At 43.9% G+C, this 22,485-nt stretch overlaps 1 protein-coding gene across 1 annotated transcript in view; it reads right to left on the minus strand.

The window, feature by feature from the left end:
• Positions 1-22,485, minus strand: part of LOC119164577 (putative diacylglycerol O-acyltransferase Mb3761c) — a 593,703-nt gene that overhangs the window by 123,175 nt on the left and 448,043 nt on the right. The window lies entirely within an intron of this gene.

Consider the following 22,485-nt stretch of genomic DNA (forward strand, 5'->3'; position numbering starts at 1 on the left):
GACAGGAATACTTCCTGCAGTGAACACAAGAGAGGCTCATGATTATGATGATGATGATCATGATGATGAAACAACTACTACTTAACACGACTGTTCTTGCTAGTTTCATAAATTGGGGAGCAGACTGTTTTGTGCACCCAAAAATTTAAAAGACCCATAGATTGGTTGAGAATTACTGAAGGCCTTTTGTACTTCGCTCAGTGCGCGAAGTACAAATGAACTTAGTTGAGTGAAACGTACACTTCCCGCCGCGGTGTTCTAGTGAGTAGGGTACTCGGCTGCTGACCCTGAGGTCGCGGGATCAAATCCCGGCTGTGGCGGCTGCATTTCCGATGGAGGCGGAATTGTTGCAGGCCCGTGTGCTCAGATTTGGGTGCACGTCAAAGAACCCCAGTTGGTCGAAATTTTCGGAACCTTCCACTACGGCGTCTCTCATAATCATATGGTGGTTTTGGGACGTTAAACCCACATAACAATCAATCAATCAATTAAAACGTATACTTGTAGTGCGAGGCTCATACGCTTTCAGTTGACGTTCTTTGTAACATGGACCCATGAGGCCTCCCAGAAATTTGAAAGAACGTGGAAAAGTAACCCTTGTTACACCGTTTCGTCAACCATTCGAGTGTTTGAAACCACGATGGCGTGTTAGGAGAAGGTACTGCTTCCGGCGATCTATTGCTGGTCATTTGAGGACTTCATGCGCGACTACAATGTTTGTTATTGCCGTGAACGTTGATAATTACCGACGCCATTGTCAGCAGGGTACGCTTTTGTCTTCCATGGAGCCAAACATAGCGCTAACTGCTTTCCCAATCAGGGAACGAGCTTCCGGCGGCGAGCTTTCACCAAGATCGTTATAATGGGGATTCTGCGCGAGAACGTACCGCGCAGATCAATGACGATTGCACCGGAAACAAAGGGAAAGGTACGCCGAAGTGTCCACGCTGTGAGTGCTCCACGAAAAACGAAAATTCAGGTGCCCTCACCCTATCGGGAAAATGGAGACAAGCGAAGCTTCGTGTCTACGTGTCTCGCGCAAACACGTTTCTCTTTCCTTTCTTCCTGCTTTCTATCATTATATTAACTAATTTATTTATTTATTCACGGTATCTACACCGTCTGTATGGGGCGATAGTGTAGGGGGCCGAAAGGAACATTTAAAATACATATGCAAAAAAGTAATTTAATTTAGAACAATACAGCAAAAAAAGAAAAACAGAAAGAATGTAGAATGACGATAAGCTATGAACACTGCCATGTATATAAAATAAGTACAGCTACATTAGAAAGCATCTAAGGGTCACACGTAATTAGCATCGACATGTGGGCATTGACATAATTAGCATTCACGTGTGCCTTTCTTTTTCTTTTTCGATTTCTTAAGCTTTTTTTCCACCTATCGTATCGGTTATTTCTCCATCCCAACTATTTCCTTCCTGCATACCGAGAAGTGCACATTCATCCTGGTATTTATTGTTTGCCAACAATCCAGTTGGTGCAAGCGACGACAACGGTCATGCGTTCTTATGCAGGCAAGAACGAAAGGAGTCATCATGACAGGACGTCCATTCGATAACATATCGAATTAGCTCACCAGATGTGGCTCTTATAAACAAGACCAGGATTTGGGGACATGTGCACGCAGCGCCATTTCTTGTCGGTGACCGTGGTTGATAATATGTGGGGTTTAACGTAGCATAACCACCATATGATTACCAGAGACGCCATAGTGAAGAGCTCCGAACAGTACACCGCGTGGGGTTCGTTAACGTGCCCCAAATTTCAGCATATGGGCCTACAGCATTTTCACCTCCATAAAAAATACAGCAGCCACAGATGAAATTCGATCCCGGGACCAGCGGCTCAGCAGGTGAGCACCTCGGCGACTAGACCACAGTGACAGCGGTGCGTGCCAAAATCAAATGCGAAAGAGGCGAAAAATATTGGCCGCGTATCTGTGTGCTGACCTGCAAAGGACGTTGAATGATGATAATATTCTTTCTGGAGAGAGTTATACGCGAAACAAACGGGGAGTGTTGCGTGAGATATGGCACCATCTGGCAGTAAAGGGAAGAAATAAGAGTTTGTTTAGAACAAAGAGGTACTCGTAGATGGCAGCACCATGTCATAATAGATATACTGTAACCCTAGTATTAAGGAAGCGTAGGAAACGCCCGCATTTTCATTCATAACGTCGCATTGTCAGCGCAGCGTAATAAACACTGCGGTCGTTAGAAGTGTCGCAGTTTGGGCTAGTTGGTATGACATTACGATAATTATAGCTCGAGAACATAACGACGACAAAGAGTCTTTCTTGGTGTCCTTCTTTTCTCTGTCGTCGTCCTGTTCCCGCGCTATAACTATCGTAAAGGTCTTTAGAGTGTCGTATATGAGTAATTTCTAAATAAAGAAACCCACTTCTAAATATTTACGCTTCAAATATGCGTAATATTTCCTTTTCAATTGACAATGTTCACTAGTATGAACGTAGCTATTAGATCAAGATTGGTGGGATTTAATCTCGGGCTTAAACTTTCGTAGTGTGGCTGAATCATTGGCCAGGCACCAATAGACAGACAAACAGACCCGAAATTTTGCGTTGTATCCCAAGGATCATTATAGTCATAAAAATTCATATTTGATGAAAAAAAGCTAGTTACCTGAAAGCGACTCCTGATTAAAGCAGCAGAGACCCATTGGAAGGTTCTGGTAAGAGTACACTGTCCTACTACAAACCGTGCGGCTTTCCAGGTTTATTATTTGGCGGTGTTAGATTCTTTTTGGAAGCTAAACGTTCTGCAGTCCGATAGCATGATTTTACTAGATTGCTTTAGTGTGTCTGTGCCGCATATCATCCGGATTGTTTTTGATAACTATTTTTCCCCTTCAGATATAACTTTTTTCGCCTACTCCCAATTGAGGTATGGCAGGACGCCATTGCTTCCACCGGGACATGGTGCCACGTACAAATATTCCCAAATACAGCGATTGAGCTGAAAATATTTATTGAAAAGGTTAGTCTGCCGAAAAAAATCATTGTTCATATAATTTCATTCTCGTGATTGCAACAACTGAGCTTTTCATTCTTTATGACTGCGAAGGAGATTCTCAAGATGTAATAAAATCCATGCGTATCCGCGTAAAGGATGCTGGCGACGAATTGAAGATAGGCTTAAAGGCCCATAATCTCTTATTTGAAGCCACCGACCAGTACGAAAGACAGAAAAAAAAATGGACGGACCCACACATGGACAAACGGACAGAGGAAAAGACAGGTTTCAAGGTCCACAATGGCTATGCTGAAGTCACCGAATGGTACGAAAGACGAAAAGAAAGATGGGCAGATGCACGCATGGATGAACGAACGGAAAAATGAACGGACGGATGCGCGCACTGACAGACGGACGCATGGATGCAAGGACGGCTGGACGGATGGCAAGATGGACGGATGGTCTACTGATAAAATATTTGTGCGCTCTGCAGACGGTTTTGCGCACAGATGTTTTGTACCTGTGCTTCGACTCTGCACGACGATTGATGATTGATACGCGAGGTTTAACGTCCCAAAACCACCATAGGATTATGAGAGACGCCGTAGTGGAGGGCTCCGGAAATTTAGACCACCTGGGGTTCTTTAACGTGCACCCAAATCTGAGTACACGGGCCTACACCATTTCCACCTCCATCGGAAATGCAGCCGCCACAGCCGGGATTTGATCCCGCGATCTGCGGGTGAGCAGCCGAGTACCTTAGCCACTAGACCACCGCGGCGGGGCGACTGTGCACGACGAACGGATGGATTGAAACCGAATGGACTTGGCGTGGTCTCATAGAAAGTAGCTAGTGGCAAGATATCCGCGCGCTCAATCATGCGCTCAACAAACTGTCGATGGGACATGAAGGAAGAAGGGACCAAAAGAAACTGCAGGCGACAGTAAGTGATCTCCACATCCTTCATCTACGAGATTTTGTCATCCAAATAATAAAACTGCTTATGGCTTTCTACCTCATTCATCAGGAGCAACAACGGTAAACTCACTTCGGCAATAGAAAGCCCGTTATTTATCGCATATCCATTAGCCTATTTCGGTTCATTGCTTCAATAGAGGACGACATGTTTCGGGGAAAAAAAATGGAAGCCAAGACCATCGCATTCAATCTTTCTACATTGTTCTGGACTCACTCAATCAAGGCTTCCTGTGTCATTCATCAATGATCCGTAGTAAGTGTCAGGGCACTAATGTTGCGTTGTTGACCTTTAGTAAAAGAGGCAATACTTCAAGCACTCATTCTGGAGAAGTGAAAAACTAAAGACAGGACCACTATTGCAAATAAATTTCGTTATATCTCTCAAGCCTATAATTCTTTTCTTTGCAGAATAGTTTGAGTCACGCAAAGTAATCCTTATGAAAAAAATAGAGGGCTCTACAGTTAACATTTGTACATGGCCTGCTTAAAAAAACTTTGGAAGTTGGTTTTACCTCATTAGCTAGCATCAATAAAATGTTTTTGTTGGCATAAAGGTGATAATAGTAAATTAGACACATTCTCAGAACGCTGTCGTAAATGTTTTGCATTTAGATCCGGGATTAAGCAACTAGTATAAGCCTCGAGGCAAAGAACACTTATAGTAGTAGAATTCAGTAAATAAATTTTGTTTACTGCACTCGGAAGAAACCTTTCAACATTAAGCTTGTTCAATTGTGTGAGGATTTCAACATACGGTACCTAAAGATCACCTTACTTAATAATAATATAGCATGTTCAATTAGAAGGAACATATAAAAATGCCTAAAAAGACCCCTCGTATGAAACACCGGTATGGCGACATACAAGCCGCAATGGATGTAGCGACAGTCAGCGACTGACATTTATTTCCCGACAGCCATGATGGAGTGCCGGCCAAAGTGGTCAGAGAACTGACCAGACTGAGTGAGAAAAGAAAGAAAAAAAGAAAGAACGCCTTAAGTTTCAGAGCTCGGCGAGAGGAATCCATTCGCGTGGTTCCGAGAAGCGCGAGATGAGCGATGGTGATGGTGTCGCAGAAAGCCCTGGGTTCGTATATTTTCATGTTCCTCGACAGTGCCTTACTCTGGTATTTTCGCATAATAATAAAAAAATATGAATAATACGACTCGAGCTGAGGCTGAACGAGTGGAGATTAGACTGCGCGGGCTCTAGCTTCGACGCCCAGCTAGGTTTTTCTTTTTTGTAGTGTTCTTTTTTGTAGTGTTCTTTTTTTTCAGATTTTCTTTTTTGTAGTGTTCCGGGTCAGAGTGATGGCGTTAAAGGAGAGCGCGCACCTAAGGGACAGCATTAGCGTCCACGAACAGCGTCGGTTCTGGGCTCACGCGGTTGGTTCTTCCGCTAACCAAGAGTGCTTGGGATGTAGAGCTCCTGATTTCCCGTGGGCTACTCCGAGTTAGCTTGACAAGCAAGTAATAATGAATAACAAACGAAGCGTGGAGTACCTGTCTGGTTAATATTGACGGAGTTGAGTTCCCTGAGAAAACACCGAAAGGCATCCTCACTTCTTATGTTGCTGCGCGAATTATGAATATGCAGCTACTGCTTACGTCAGAACAATGTTTTTGCATTGTGGAAAACACAAAGAAACCACACGTTTCCTTGCTCAGCTACAGGCAACAAAAATCTCATTATACTGTCATTGCAAAGAGGATGAATATGACACATAGATTGAAAAAAAAAAACGTGCTCGATATTCCACCAAAAAACTGATGAAGGACATCTGATCTTCGTAATTTATTTGTTTTTTTCTTTATTTATTCGTTCGTTATTAGTACAATATTAACAATGACTGAAATTCTTCAAAGAAACACAGCTAAAGGGAAACATTGCCTGACTCGGCCATGCACTCATACAGCAGGAGCAGCAGGAAGACGTTTACGAATATAAAAGCGTGCATGTGTAATGAAGTACTGAAGGCTATTATTCAAGAAACACTGTATACAGTAAATTCCTCTAATGGCAATTGAAGAAGAATTGTGCTGGCATCAAAACTTGAATTAGATTAGAAGATGCAGCTGCCACTCCCGACAAATTATATCGCCACAATACTTGATGAAAATATGATTGTAATAATTAAAAACTACCTTGTTCGAAAGAAGCTTTGGAGCGTCATCCTATGAGAACGTTAACGATCGTGTTCGGAACATCCGGAAATGACCATCTCCACCGATAATATCGTCAGCTATAGCGTTGTGAATACCCAATATTGTCGAGCAGACATTTGCTGCTCTCTACTACATAAAAAAACGGTTACTCAAAACGAGGGAACACTGCCTGTTATTCCCCACGCTGGTTCGAAAGTTCCAATTTTATTGTTACTCAAAATACGTAATAGAACATGTATGCCACGTCTGGTACTTGCTTTCCTTTACCTTCTAAAGGTTCATGGAAAATAATCTAGCCACAAATTAAAAGACAGACATCAATTTCGATCGATTGCAGTGAAAAAGTAGAGGCACTGACGTGGTGCAGGTGATGCAAGTTGAGTTTGCCGCCGAGCACAACCTTAAGGAAATATACCGAGAGAAAGATTCAGAACGATAAACTGAATAAGTGATACTTACGTTACTTTTATAGGTCGGCAAACTTACTGATGAGTCGGATCACTCACACTCAGACTAGAATCGGGTCTTGAGTCTGAGCGAGTCCGGGTGAGTGTGAGTGAGTCCGACAGAGAAACTTTTTAGCGAGTGTGAGTCCCATTGAGCCCGGTTGCGGAAAATTTGAGGAGTTTGAGCCGGATTGATTCTTAAGGGCGGCGTAAATATCGTAAGTGAGCTTGAGTAAGACTTTTTTTCGACCTCTCGTGCTGTATACTCCGCTTTAGCATCACTAACGTTCTTACGTCGGCTCACGTTGGTGCTTTAACTATGTGAGTTGCAGAGTGGGGTGGAGTGGCTTGACCCTTTCCCTATTTTCTTTCCGAGGAAGGTCTTGCTATAAACATTTAGTGTGAGTCATTACTTTCTAGACAACTATCCTCAACGGATTGCAACCACTGATAAATTGTACCTAAGATACCAAATATGCGAGCGATATGTGTTAAAAAGCACTGACACCTTGGGCAAAACAACTAATAGTATTCTGATGGACTCGCGAGTCGACTCACTCAGCAAAAATGCCAAAAGAACGCGCATGGCATTGGAAACGCATGTGAGACATTTGCGGTGGTTATCGAAGAAACATTTTAACAGTGTAGTGACGTGAGCGTGATTATCGGGCTATGTTTTTGCCAACTGAACACGTGCCTCCTACAGGCGTGTTTGTGGGCGTTTGTCCCCTTTAGGACAGGTTCCTTTGTTCCATCTACAGCGCGAAAATTTTCATTCTCCAAGGCAGGAAGGGTGCACATGCAGTACTCTCGTGCTGCATGTTTCTCTTCTATCAAATATTGCAGAGAAATATAAGAACCGGTGTTTACCAGGGGCACTCGCGTCATGGCTCTCAATGGATAGGTCGTGAGCGTGGTGAAATTGAATGCAACACATCGTAATCACATTATGATGTCGCTTTTACTTCTCCGTGCGCGTGCGCATAGTCTGAGTGATATAGTTGATAGTTTCACTGCTTTTCCTATAAAGAGTCTCTCTTTCTCTGATATAGTTTAACTGGGCCACTCAGCGTGAGCGCTGCTCCTCGACACAAGCGAACGTGGTGGACGTACCTGATCTTTGTCGCGGGCACCCGTCAATTAAACTGATTGACGCGTGAGACAGTAAGTTGATTGATTTGTGGGGTTTAACGTCCCAAAACCACCATATGATTATGAGAGACGCCGTAGTGGAGGGCTCCGGAAATTTCGACCACCTGGGGTTCTTTAACGTGCACCCAAATCTGAGTACACGGGCCTACAACATTTCCGCCTCCATCGGAAAAGCAGCCGCCATAGCCGGGATTTGATCCCGCCACCTGCGGATCAGCAGCCGAGTACCTTGGCCACTGGATCACCGTGGCGGGGAGAGACGGTAAGTTCGTCAAGTTGGTTGGGATTTATCGTGAACTTACAGCGCAACACCAGAAACACAAGACAGTGAAGGAGCAAAAGAGAAAGGAAAGATAGCGCTTTTTTTTTCTCTTTTGCTTTTTCCCTGTCCCGCGTTTCTGGTGTTGCGCTGTAAGTTGAAGATTCATCTTAGGAGACCCCAGTTTAAATCAGGACTTTCATGGTGCCGGTGTCACTGTCAACCGTTTGTAGCGGTGTACGCTAAGCGGCAGCTTCTTGGCATATAAAATAATTTTTGGTGAGCTACCATTGCTTGTGCAAGGCTGGAACCATAGAGGAGCTATTCATAACCTAGCTTCTTCCAGCTTTTCAAGTCAGTCGTCTGCTGATCTGCTTCGTCGGCTTCGCAACGAATACCGCATAAGCTCTGTCTTGATTTTGATTATACTAATTGATAAAGCCTAATGACCATCACACAGAACTATTTTGTCTTAATTGATAAAGTTTCAAATAAAAGGCAAGTGTCTCGAGCGCAATTAGCAAGGCCGTGATCAGTATGAAACTATTAAACATACTTTTTATTAACACGATCCTAATCAACATCACACCAGTAAGGGCTAACTAGCATGGTTTTACTTGGCGTGCTCACAATTAACGTCGCATTAATTAGTACGATTTAGTTAGCTCACCAACTAGCATGCTTCCTGTCCTAGCTTACCCAGTTAGACCATTCCTAGTCTGCATTACCGCGACTTGGCGTAACTAGCTTAGCCAAGTAATGTTCTGGCTTATCTAACCGAGTGGACTGCCCAGCCAAATAGGCGATTGGCCAGGCGCACGTGATCGACTACGAAGAGCACGCGCAACGGCCGAGCAGCGCGCCAAATTATGCAGGCCGATCATGATGGTTAGCACGTGGCCTCGGGTTTGGCTGTGGTCGCGATGTTATAAGGCGCTCGGACGGAGCTAATATCGGAGGCCACAGCATTGATTATTCTAAAACGGACTTAGTGCAGGCATTAAATATTAAAGATGAATTTAAACTCTTGCGTGCCTCTAAAAATATGATCACAATGTTTCTAACACGTTTATTGCATGGTTGCACTTCTGCACTTTCCGGAACTACAAACGATTGAAAGAAGATGTCTCCGGTTTGAAAACACAGCCCAACTTTCTCGACAGTCCTTGATGAAATGCCAGATTCCATCGTAATCAATGAAACGCTGTGCGCTGCAAGGCGCATTTGACTTTTTGTTTACTGTTTGCTAATAGAAAAGGAGGTGTCGTCAGAGCTTGGAAAGATCCTAAGCTGACTCCGAGTTTCGCCATGCTCGGACGATCCTGCATAGCACCCTAGGTCTTTTTTGTACTCTGTTTGCTCTGCTGCGCAGACGCGATGGTGTACCACGTGATGGTTCTCTGCTTGATATATGTGTTGGTTCCTTCCAAATAATTTCAGTTGCGAGTTCAGCGCCATGAAATCTCTTCTTCAGTCGTTGCGCTCCTTTTACATCTCAATCAAGAACGCCAACTAACCCAACTTTCGCTTCTAGCACAGAGTGAGCTCTAAATGTTTTGCCGACATATCCTCATAACTGCAAGACGCCTGTCAAATGTCGCATGGAGCTCTCACCACCAGAGACTTTACCACTGCTGCGGCCGCCTTTCGTAACAGGACGTCCACAATCTCAATCTTTGAATCCAATTTGAGTTTTTCATTTCGGTGATGTAAGAAAAAAGAACAGTGCTGAATTTGAAATGGTGAGTAAAGAGAAAGAAGCTGTTCCATAACTTTTCCATTTCTGTATCAGAGCTGTGCATTCAGGTGTACTGCCCATAAAATCGTCAAAAAAGCAAGTTGGATAATATTCTGTGCCAAAGGTCGATACGTATCTCAACGGTACGCCATACGCGCAAGCCACGGTAGCTGATACAGGGCACCATTCTTGGAAGCCCAAATTTTCCTGGTAGCATATACTTCTTTTTGGATCAAGTTGGAGTTGGAGGCTATTCCTGTTGATCACAGCTCTTTCTTTTTCAAATGACGTTCTTCAGCGAATACTCATATATGGAGGTGAATGACTTGCTTCACGGTATGTCGACTTTCAGAAAACCGGGATGGCAACCTAATGCTTGTTTCTATCCCTCAGTTTTACTTTAGTATACATGGAAACATTATTGAGAACGTGACGAGATCTTTGCGGCGTGTGCTGTTCATACTCCCGTTTCCAACGCTCTCAATAACATAGAGAGAAAATTGATGAGCTGAAATACACGTATGCAACAAGTATGTGTAGTTGGGCTTTTGTTGGAGCATGATTTGCTAAGAAAGCTTTCACACGTATCACGTCCGTGCGCCTGCTCTACTGCGCGCCTTATTTCTTCCCACGCGCGTTTAATTTCCGCGCGCACATAAACGCGCAGATGTTGAATATTTGCGCAGGCCTTTAAGAATGATGGAACAAGTACACATTTACCGTCACTGCTGGACAAAGCGGAACACATGGAGGTATAAAGCGAGACAGGCAAACATGTCACTGTCACTGCCGGCACATTGTACGTCCATCGCTTCTGGCACGTAATTAGGGCGCTGCCTGCATATTCAGTGTTCATGCTTTAAGCGGCCCAAATAAGGCTGCCGCGACTTTGTGAGGACGTAGCTCAAGAAAATAATGACATACAAAAAGCAATACTTTTGCTTGAATGAATGTTTAATGATTATTGTGTGCACAAACCGTACTGCCTAGTGCCTGCCTGTTTTGTGCTTTTTTATGCATGAACTGAACTTGATTACATGAAAGTAGCGTGTGGACACATGGACGCTTAAAAGAGCACATCCAACTACGTCATATAAATATACATGCGTGCATTCGTGAACAATGCAAAAGCTAAACATATGAATGAATAAAACAGCTTTGTAAAGGCCGGCGATGGTAATTCAGCAATAGCTTCAGTACAGGCATAGGTATTCGCGGCGAGTCTTTGGATCATAGAATAAAGAAATGCAGGACAATGGCGTTGACACATGAAGACCAGCTAATTAGCTAGTTACCAATACTTACCAAGAAGCTCGTGGATACATGTATTGATGAGCCACCTGCAATTTTGCAGGAAATAAATGGCTTCTCTTAACATAACGGGACCAACCTAAGTTTGGCTTTTTATAACTTTCATTTATTTGGAAAGCATTGTATTCTACAGTTCAGCAATCCCTAACAAGAAATGTGGCTGATTCGGTGGACAAAGTGGCTCAGAAAATATTCTAATACATTTATCGTAAAGGTTTCACGTCCCAATACTTAGATATGCCAATTATGGACGCTGAAATATGGGGATTAGTAAATTTCTTTAACTTGGTCCTTATAAAATAATTTTGAAAGTTAAAATTTTGAAAGTTTCAGTCATGGATGATATGTTTTTGAGACTATTTACGAAGAATCATTACTTTTAACCAATCAATTCACATTATATCTAGATATATATGCCACAAAAATAAGTACTTTCAGCATACCCTTACAAATAAAATACACAATAACCTCAGCTATTTTAGTTGATAGTGAATTTGGAGTGATTGCGTTTATGATTACTCGCAACAACATTATATATGCAATGTTAAGTTGTCGTACGTCGTAGCATAGCCCCAGATCAGCACACTCGCTATGTGCCCTCATAGTGTATGCTTTTAATCATGACACACAGAACTAATAGTAACTATTTCACAATGTTCACTCCCCCCCCCCCCTTGCGCAGAAAAAAAGTAATTTCTGCCTACACCCTTAGTCGCACGAACAAGAAGAGGACAAGGATCTTGTACTTACTTCCTCATTGCTTCAGTCGGACAGCCAAACTCGCCGCGTGTATCTAGTAGAGCGCATATGTGGAGAACGATTCACTTCTCAAAAATAATTGTTGGGCTAGGTAGTGTGCATAATTGGTTTTGTCATCTAACCACAAGCATGTTAGACATTGCTTTACTTCGTGCACAATACCAATCTAACGGCGCACATCTGTTATAGACATGTCTTTCTTTTTCTTCTTTACAGCAACTGAGAGAAAGGTAGTTTTTTGTTGTTGTTGCTAGTGACAATAGCGTTGGGCTCACCCTAAGAATTTTTTTAGCCCACAAGCCTATCTCACCACAACGCCTCGAAATTTATATCGCTGTAAAAATCCACATATATAGCCCACTATCGTAAGAAGTAAATTTTATGTTTCACTTGGCATAAACTAGCTCGTAAAAAAGTGTAATTCGGAGCAAATGAACGATATAATTCCAACAAAAGTATCGCTCCTAATAATAATAATAACGAAATAAATGAACTTCATTTGGACCATGCGCTTTGTACTTCTGCCCTTCAGGTAGCCATGGCTCGCTACCTGAAGGGCAGAAGTTCAGATAGCCATGGCTCGCTGCCGCCGCCAGAGCCCGGTTCACCAATCGTAGCTGGATGTCAGGGTCTTGCGTCACCAGCACAGCCTCCCACCGGTCTTCGAATACTTACTGTGGATTCGTTTATTTCTCTTCGTTCGTTTGCGCTTGGAGGGGACGACGGTGGTAAGACGGGATTGTTGGGACACTCCAGCACCATGTGGCACTGCAGAGTGTTGCGCGTGCCTAGAGTTCCTGCATATTACTACCTTTTAGGTAGCAGAGCTGCGCCTCTGACAGAACTCGCCGCTAGTGCCACCATTCGCCGAGCGCGCTCACGTGAGCAAAGAGCTTTCGTTTAAGAAACAGCCAACTTCACGGCCGCGCGGGTGCTGGCAACCACAGCACCACCACTGCTACCACTGCACTGTGAAGCCGTCCGTCCGGCGAAGCACAAGGCGGTTTGGCTCACGCAGTGCGGATTGTTTGTCAATGTTGCAGTGGTGTTTTCTGCTCTCCGTTTTAGTTTTCTTTTCTTCTTGTAAGCGAGAGTCATTGCGCCAGCGCCAGCCCATAGGCAGTATTTTTTTTTTGCGGGTGTAGGGGGCCGACTTGCTGAAGACCATAAAAAACACTCATTTGTATGAGTCATTGTCTGCTAAATACACATACCCAGAGTTTCAGGAAAGAGCCCCCCGCCCCTTTCCCTTTAGCTATGGGCCGGCGTCAGCGACGCGTTATGAACGAGCGTACACTGAGAAAGTACACGGAGCTGCTGACCCGTGTAGGCTCCTACATTCCAGAGAGGTAGCGTTCCTGCTTAACAAGAACGTGCCAGCGGGCAAGATGGCGGACCTAGGCGCAACTCTGCTACCTACGGTAGCATGTGCAGTAACTTTACGCGTGCTCGGAGTGCAAAAGTTGCAGTCCCGTCTGAAGGTCCCTGGATAGATTGCGTGCATCAATGCTCCATGCGGGCAAGTTCCGGCTTGTAGTCTTCTTCATATCCCTGCTTGTTCCCTACTCAGACTCTTCTGTGCCGGCGGGTACCAGTTCCTCTGCATCATGTGGTGTGCCGAAATGTCTGCGTACTTCTTCGGTATGCCCTCCTGCTCGTCCTGACAGCCATTGGTACGTGTTCCCAGCCTGTCGGAGATGACTCGGCGTGCATGATCTCGAGCCACGGCGCGCGCCGCCTGGTTCCCCGCGGGAGACTCATGTCCTGGTGTTCAAAAGATTCAGCTAAATTGATGTAACATCTTTATGAGATTGTCTCGAAGGGAAGCATGAAAAACCACATGAAACTACGGCGCAAACAGCTCATTCTGGCTGGATGAAGCTTTGGGAGAAACACCTCCGTCGCCAATATCTAGCGCCATAGCCGATGCACAGGGTTCAAATGGAACCAGCGCTCTCACAGGCAGAAAGGAGCATTCGGGGGGAAGCACAAAAAGGGGGAGATCGAGCGTCCATACAGGAGGCGACTAGGTCGTGTGCAAAAGGCTTTCAGTGGAAGCGAGGGAAATAAATGTAATCGGTTGAGAAGGCAAAATAGTTTCGCCGCAAGAATGAAGCAGTGAGTGCGATTGCAACAAATCTCTTGGATTCGTTTTCATGTCATTATGTAAAGCGCTGTTTTAAGGCCACTTGCGAGACCGAAGCGGTCTTCGTGCTGTGACTTCTCTAAGGCGAAGTTAGTGTTGAGAGCACAGCAAGTTCAACAAGTTCAGCTCTTGATAGGTGCCGAGATAGCGCGCATGCCAGCGTTCGCGACCGCATCCTTATGAGCAAAGTTCGCAGTTTTTGTCACTCTTGGTTGCTGCTCCGGAGGTTCAGCACACACCCTGCCCCCTTTTATAGCACCCTCATTGCGCTAGCATCATCATTGTATATATTCGTGCTCCTAATGCAATAAACCATATTGTTGAAAGTTAGAGCATGTGTTGGGTTCTCCGTTCTCGACATTGTGTTTAATTTCGCTAAATGTTACCTAATATTTTAACAAGACTGCCGCATTACCCATTTTATGCCGAACAAAGGTGGGGGGTTTCTTCTTTGCTTCAGCAGTGATCGATTGCAAGCCTTGTACACGGGGCTACGTTATCTCTATCGCATGCACCCTTCCTCCAACGGTTATCTCCAACTCATTTATCTGTTTCAGTTGCGTTCGTCCCCAATGCTTGCATTCTATTCTTCACGCGTGGGACATGGATGCACGGCGTAATGTCGTCGATTTGGACTTTACACGTAAAAAGACGGCGATGGTGGCCATCCAGCAGAAGTGTCCGCATAATAACTATTTTAATAAAATTGAAAGCGTGAACTGCACATTCCCGTCGTCTTAGGCAAGTGGATTAGAGACCTTAGGAGTTAAGCAGCCTGATTACTATAAAATCATCATTTTCCGGTTACTATTATAATCACAATATAAGGAGATAATCTTCAAAGCGTATTCATTTCAACACACGAAGAAGGCGCGTAGCCAATGAAGTGGATTTCGTTGACCTTGCGACATTGTCGAAGCCTTAGAGCATTTTATACGGGATCCACGGGGTACAGAAAATGCGCCTCGTATTTTCAATTTTCGAAAACTAGAAGCACATGTTAGGAAAAGCCTTACTGCTTGACTCTACAAAGAACGTGAACCACCATTGCATTACCTTATATAGCAAGTATACCGGTCGTAGTTGTTGCTATCAGCGTGATGCGTTCCAGAAACCTATCAGCGCACGGGATCCTCGCCCGAAATCTGTTGTTTATGCAGAGTGGGTCGCCTTCATGCAAAATACACGCTTACTCAGCGGTTCTTGGAACAGAAGAACAAAAACGAACGAAGCAAGCAACCGCAGAAAGTGAGGTGAGCTCTCTGTACAGTGCATAATGCACGGACGCGTTAGCGTTTCATTTGCCCGCGAACTGGCGTGCGTCGTAACAGCGTACTCCCACAACGAGGCGACATTGCCAGGCTTTGCACGCAACCACGTCGGACAAGGTTTTCCACTTTCGCAAACGCTATAATCACGTGGTTTTTCACTGATTCAATAATGGTTTCTTTGCTCTCTCATGACTTACGCGAAAATAATAGTTGTTGCACGCCTATGGTGACGTCTATAATGAACCACAACAGACGCCAACACAGTGGCGCAAGCATTTAGGCATTGTGAGACAAATATATAACATAATCAGCATAGGTGCGTGCATGAGAGAGAGGGGGGGGGGGGCTGCTGCTTTTCCTAATTACCTAGCAGGGCGGGGGTGTGTGAAATATGCCCCACGCTTTGTAAGTAACTACCATATGGGGCACTGGAAAAGATGGCGGATATATCGAAAATAATGCTGGGTATGCTAGTATTCGTGGTAATGATAATGTGCAGTGGCAGGTGACATGGCGTACGTTAGACGGCATGGTGCAAATGATTGTGAGCGATGGTGAAGAGAAGCAGAAAAATAGTGGATATGGGTAGGATATACTGTGCCCACTATCACGCGAATCCTGGAAAGCAGCTAGGAAATGGTGGATGAAGGCGCCGAGGCTGTGACCACTCGCGTCACCACTGTCGTCCTTGCACAATTTGCCTCCCTGCAATCGCATTGCGCTGCCAAAACACGGTTATGCATTGACATAGTAGAGGGGGGACACTGCGATAAACCTTCGTCCCCTTACCGGTTCCTGATGGGCATTACTGCACGCGCCTATGCTTATCAGTAAGTTATGTACTGTCTCTGAGTTCCGCTCATCCATTTTTTCTGGGTATCGCTCATTCCTTCGAAGGGACAAAGCTCCTTAAGGTGTGGGTCGTGTCCCTCGTAGTATTGTGTTGCAGTATAGTAGCCACTCCTAGTTAGTTTTAGGAATTGCTCACTAGATGGCATTGTCTCTGTATGTCGTTGAAAATATTATCAAGAGATGGCGTTAGAGGTTTTCGTATAGTTGACGGAGACACAGACAGTCAGGCAGACGGAAGACGAATGGGCGGACGGATGCTTCACCGCACTCATCATTCACTCTGTGGATACGCTGTGCATTTTTGTACCTGCAAGGACACTCATACTTTTTTGCCGTCATACAGCAAGTTAATGTGTTTTATCAGACAATTGTCCTTTGAAACAGTGTTCTCATGGGTATTTTTCTTCCCCGGACGCGCCATAATGGCCTAGTCGCTAAGGCGCACGGCTGCTGACCAACATGTCGCGGGATCGAATCTCTGCCGCAGCCGCCGCATTTTCGATAAAGGTTACAGTGCTTGAGGCCCGTGTGCTTATATTTAGGTGTGCAATAAATAACTCACCATGGTCAAAATATCCGGAGCCCTCCACTAAGACGTTTTTCATAATCATATGCTGTTTTTGGACCTTAAACCCCAACAATTATAATTATTATTATCTCCCATCCCCATTGTATTACGAGCTGTGGGGACATTTTCTAACCGATTTACGTCCTCTTTCTTAGTGACTGCTGCAGTATTTGCTGCGAAAAGTGCCTAGGCCTGGACAGAAGTTGACTTGCTGGTTACTGTGGGCCAATGACGGCTATCCACTGTTACGGAAGGTGCACTGTCTTATTACGACCTCCACTCAATTATTCATGTGAACAGTAAACTTCATCGTATTATGCGTTCCGATTCCGTGTGAGGAGATTCAATGCGCAGTCGTCATCTTTATGAGAGAGAACACACCACAGTGGCCCACATGTTGCGCACTTGAGTGATATGCAGGGTTGCCATTTTGTTGACTTTTTAAAAAGGAGCCAGAAAACGGGCTAAATGTGCCCAATGCAACCACGTCATTTATATTTATGGATATTAGTCACCTAATGGAACGGAATCAATATAACGATGGCAATTTTTGTAACTGCACGTCACAAAAATATCTTTTTCCATGGGCAAGACCGTAAAAATAGGTGCGCACCCAGTTATCTCCATCTGCTTCACTCGTCAAACCCCAGATCAATTGCAAATAAATGAATAACTCATACTAGGTTCACGGCACTTTTCTGCAGTTCATGTAGGTTACACATTTCTTGCCAGGTACAGAGTAGTATTCAAACATTCAAGCCAAGAAGTCGGATGACTAAACATTGATTCAATTTTTCTTTTAAGCTCCAGGTATGACTTTTTTTAAGAGTTTGTATGACGCACTGTGAGTTTCAAATAGCTAAATCTCATTTAAAGAAGAACCCCTCAGTTTAGTCACTTTGTTGCAGATCTCAGCTTCTGTCGAATATAAAAACAATATGCGCTGCACATCAAAGTTGGAAACTCGCGCGAAGCATCAGCATACATGGCGGGCAGCTTGCAAGCGCTTCGTTCGCTAACATGCATGAAACTTCGCCACCGCGTATTTGCAGGCACGCGAAATGTTGCTTTAGGCTGCCTCAATCTGCAACAAACAGCCTGCTGGACGCCGCGTGCGTCAAGAACCTCGCACAATATCCGCTCGAAGTTTGCATTTGGAGTATCGTAATGGGCGGCTATGTTTAGAGACGACACTCAACTTCAACCCAGAAAATTTGATGCATCTGTCTTTCGGTCTTTGTCCCTCAATATAGTGGGATGACGAAAGTTTAACCTATCCTAAGCGACCAGCTATATTGATCTGGTTTTTGCGTTATAGTGCTAATTTTGTCAATAAAGAAATCGAATATTACGCATGTTCTGGAGCAACAACAGTACGTGGTCTTTAGGTCGTGTGTTACTTTGATTATAAAATGCATCGATACGTAACTTTAAAAACCACAATGCTTATTACAAGGCGCTGACAATGCGGCACTATGACCAAGAAAACTGGTTTTTCTTACTCTTTACTCAAACACCATGGTGCTGTAGCCTACCAGCTAGTTCGCGTTCTTAAAAAATTTCCTTTCTACAAATTACTGCTAGATGAAAATCATAGCGGATGGAGCGCCCATTCACCGTTTCTCTCGTGCAGAACGTCGAAGAAACGTTTTATTCGCTCTCCCAAGACAGAAGATAATCGTCTTTCGACGACCTTTGTCAGTGAAGCACGCAGATATGGTGCCAACTTTTTTCCTAACATTTTCTGCGTCGATTACCAAACTTCTCACTAGGGAACCTAGCACTCTAAATTGTCCGACGATTCTCGGCGCACAGAGCTAACGCAAAAAAGGGGGCGGGGGGGGGGGGGGTTGGTTACGGAGGTGGGGGGGGGGGTTGGTTACGAAGGTGTTCTTTCACGTTAGATTCCCCGTGCTTCAATTTGCTTATCTTCAACGAAGGATTCACTTCTACATGTGCACCACTCTAATTCAGCGAATTCACATTTGATTCCTTAGTATATATAACTTCATTTCTCATGTGAATTACATGTAACGGTAGCTGATTCCCTTGATTCACACTTTGATTATCGGTATTCTCTAAGTATGACCTCTAAACACTTGTAACACTGTTCGCACATTTCTACAATATTCACTACAGAATTAATAACGTTTTTATTTGCATCTAGATTTATTTAAAAAAAGCACCCAAAATGTTTGCTTCTAGAGACTTCATAATTTTCGCTAACTTACAGTCCTTCAGCTTAGCCGGGGAATCTGTCTATCAGAACAGAATAACGCCTCTTCTAAGGAACTTCTACGTGTGAAGCGAATCAATTGCTTTCAGACATCAGCCAGGCAACAATGCAATCAAACGCTTTACTCTCTATGAAAATGCTAAGTGAGCATAAATGAACGTTTTACACCTCAAGTGGAGTGCTGTGTAAGAAGAAACGGCGTCTAACGAGTCTTGTAAACACAGCAGAGCTTCAGACTAAAGGCGTGACGCCCGGCTGACATCACGCTGTGATAGTGATACACTTTCGTGAAGACATTTCTAGTGATAGTTATTTTTTTCTTTTCTTTTTACATAGAGAACCTGACCTAAACCTTGTCGTGACGAGCATTTATTGAGTCTGACGAAATTTGAGACAGTTTTTCTAAGCGAATCAGGGAGCTCGACTTGACGCACATTACGCCAAGTAGAAGCAGGGGACCGTGACAAGAGATATTGAAAGGGTCATCGACCTTTGCATCACTCCTATTATGATAAAGAAAGAAAGAAGGAAAGAAAGACGGGGTGAAAGATGTACTCAGCAACGCCCGGCTGGGAATAGCCTACTTAAAAGCACTCGTCCTGTGAACTCAAATTGTTCCAAAGTTTTTCTTTGTCTGTACATACATCATGAATGACGGGCTGTTCCAATGGGACGCCCAAGTATATAAATTACCGGTTAGTAGATTCACTGTGGCCATAGATAAAGACAGACACATAGCTAGAGCTATCTGAAAAATGAATGCCCGAATAAAGAAAAATGGCTTAGAACTTCAAGACACACCTTCACTTTCCGTCGAAGTCTCTATATTTTTGCTCTCTCGTGGCTTCCACATGAACGTGAGAGCCTTGATCGCAAACTGTATAATATCGATCGCTACCTCCGAATAATCAGAACCTGTATTGATCTAATTAAGGTGGTACTGCACGCTTAGTGTGGCTCTATTGCTTCACGCTTGAATGGCTACAATTCGCTGGCACCGCTAAGGAAGAGAGTGGCGGATCAGCGACTGAATATCAGTGGCAATAACCCTTGACGTAAAGTCTGTTTGGTGAAGCAACACTGTAACATAAATCAATGAGAAAGAAAGAAAATAAAGCTTAGGTGTTTTTACTGGACTGCCACTATAACTGCATGTGAAGTAAACGGTTTTTCTGCATTTCCGTGCGTATATGCTTATTTGTTTTCAAGTTGAGAGCTCAATTTATTGATGGAAATATTTAAGCTAAATATAATTTTCAGGTTGATATTTTGTTGGGTATGTATTACTTTCTCCCATCATCTACCACTGGATGTCTTTGTATGAAAATTTTATGCACAATTTGTTTGTTTGCCAAGTTACTAAGGTCGGCACGGCGTTACTAAGAAATTCTGGAGCTAATAAGTTCAAGCAATAGCGCTACAGTTGCATCAGCTCATATAAAAAAAAGATTCAGTGTTTCCCCAAACTAGCATCGGCAAGAGCACGAAAATGCCAAGTTTCTGAGAGACTTCTATATAGCATGCTTATGGTTAATGTCGTTGCTGAAAAAACAATGATTGTACCGTGTCTTACTTGCTCCCTACTGCGCCTACGTAGCGCTAGAACACGCAAAGGAAATGCAATTGTCGAAGTGCGAAATGTGAGAGAAAAATATCTAACAGTTCAACAGCAATGTGACAGCGAGAGGAAAAGAAAGGAGAGGTTCAGTCCTTTGAGAAGAACGACGATATAGCACTTTCTTACAACTGCCGCAGGAATTGTGGAATCCCTCCTGCTGAACGCAAAAGGTGCGAGCGCTAAATGAGAACTCTGCTCGGCGAAGTGGAGGAGCTGAAAGACGTTAAAGGGAGAAAGAGATATAAAATAAATCATAATGAGCAAGAGAAAACAGAAAGCGAGCGAACGCGATAGAAGAAAAGGAACAGTGAGAAAAAGAAAGTAATAAAGAGAATAACGACATAAAGGAATAGAATGACGGAGAAATACATAGTAATCGAGAAAAGGAGAAAGAAAAAGACAAACACGAGAAAAATGGGAAAGAAAAAGACAGGCCTCAAGTACAGGCAAAACAAATGAGAAACAAAGAAAAAATGAAAAAAATATTGAGGAAAAAAAGACGAAAAGAATTATGAAGAGATGTCAAATACATAAAAAGAGAGAGAAATAAATAGAAAGAAATAGACACCGCAAATAGATAGAAAAAACGAGGTACCAAGAGTGAAAAATAAAGAGAGATAAATAAAAATACGAAGAAAAAAAAATAGGACGAGAGAAATGAAGAAAGAGGATAAGTTCAAACAAAATTACCATGAGCGAGAACAAAAAGAAAAAAAAAACGAAATATAAAGCCACAGGAAACAACCAGTAAAAGAAACATGTAAAAGAAACATATAAAGCGAAGAAAGAGAAAAAGAATAAAGAGGAACAAGAAAGCTCGACAAGCTCCGCTGATTTTTCAGGATTGAAGTCATGAGTGTAGATGTATCTCAACTTTTTTTAAACTCCCTAGCTGCGCCAGTTGCTCACCGCATACAATAACGTGATGAGATGATCGGAAGTAGGTACTAGAAGTCTCGCAGATTTAAAAGCATGCGAAGCTTTCAAAGTAGTTCGAAATTCTGCGCTATATGCGCATTATATACTGCGAAAACCCGAGGAAGTTCGTAACACTAATACGAACTGATTTCCATTCATAGACTTCCCACAGCACCATTTATCCGACCGTCAGTGTGGCCAGTGTTTGATGTAAGCTTGTAGGGTTTACCCGGAACGAATAGACTCTTCTAATGAGATAGGTACGCTCGCAGTTCAACATGCCCCCCTCCCCCCCCCTTTTTGAAGCGCCTTGGACACTTTCTGCTTGTTAAGGCCTCCACTCGCATCGGTTGCAGCGCGTCAGAGCATAGATTTTTCAAGCGGTGCCACACCCTCTCCCTATAGCAAAACAGGGCACGCGCCCTCTCTCTCACTATAGAGAGAGGGCGCGGCGCCGCATCAACGCTGCAACGAATGCTTGTGGCACGGCCACTGGATGAAAAAGCGCACAGTGAGCTCTTTCACCCGGTGGCCGTGCTTGTGGAAGCGCGTTTACGGCAGTTGAGGTACGAGTCATCTTCAGCGAGTTCAGTCAAGTTGTTTTCCCGCTCAAGCGCAGCGACGAGTGGGATGGAGAAGTGCTGGGGCGAGGAGCTATCAAGCGCTTTGTTAGGCAGTGGCACTATCACTTGCGTGGCGCGGCTGTCGGTCGCATGTTTCCGCAGCTGTTTTCGGGTAATTATAGCAATTTTTCTCATTTATTTCTGTTAATTGTACCACTTTATCAATTATAGGAACACAGCATTGAGCATTTATAGTCACGTTCTAACCCTGTATTGACAAACACTGTCCGCGTGATCGCGCAACATGAGTTATACGGATGGACAAGCCAGTCAGCTAAAGTTCTACGGACTTAAGCATTTACGTGCTAGCCACAATGGTACGCTATTTCTGTACTTTACGGTATTGCCACCACTGCTAGAAGATCTCATTTATTTCCACCCTTCCAGAGCACGGCTCACCGTCATCGGGAAAAAGGCATTACAGTTCAGGCAAGAGACGAGCGGATGATAA

The sequence above is a fragment of the Rhipicephalus microplus genome, chromosome 8, assembly GCF_043290135.1.
Source record: "Rhipicephalus microplus isolate Deutch F79 chromosome 8, USDA_Rmic, whole genome shotgun sequence".
NCBI lineage: Eukaryota > Metazoa > Arthropoda > Arachnida > Ixodida > Ixodidae > Rhipicephalus > Rhipicephalus microplus.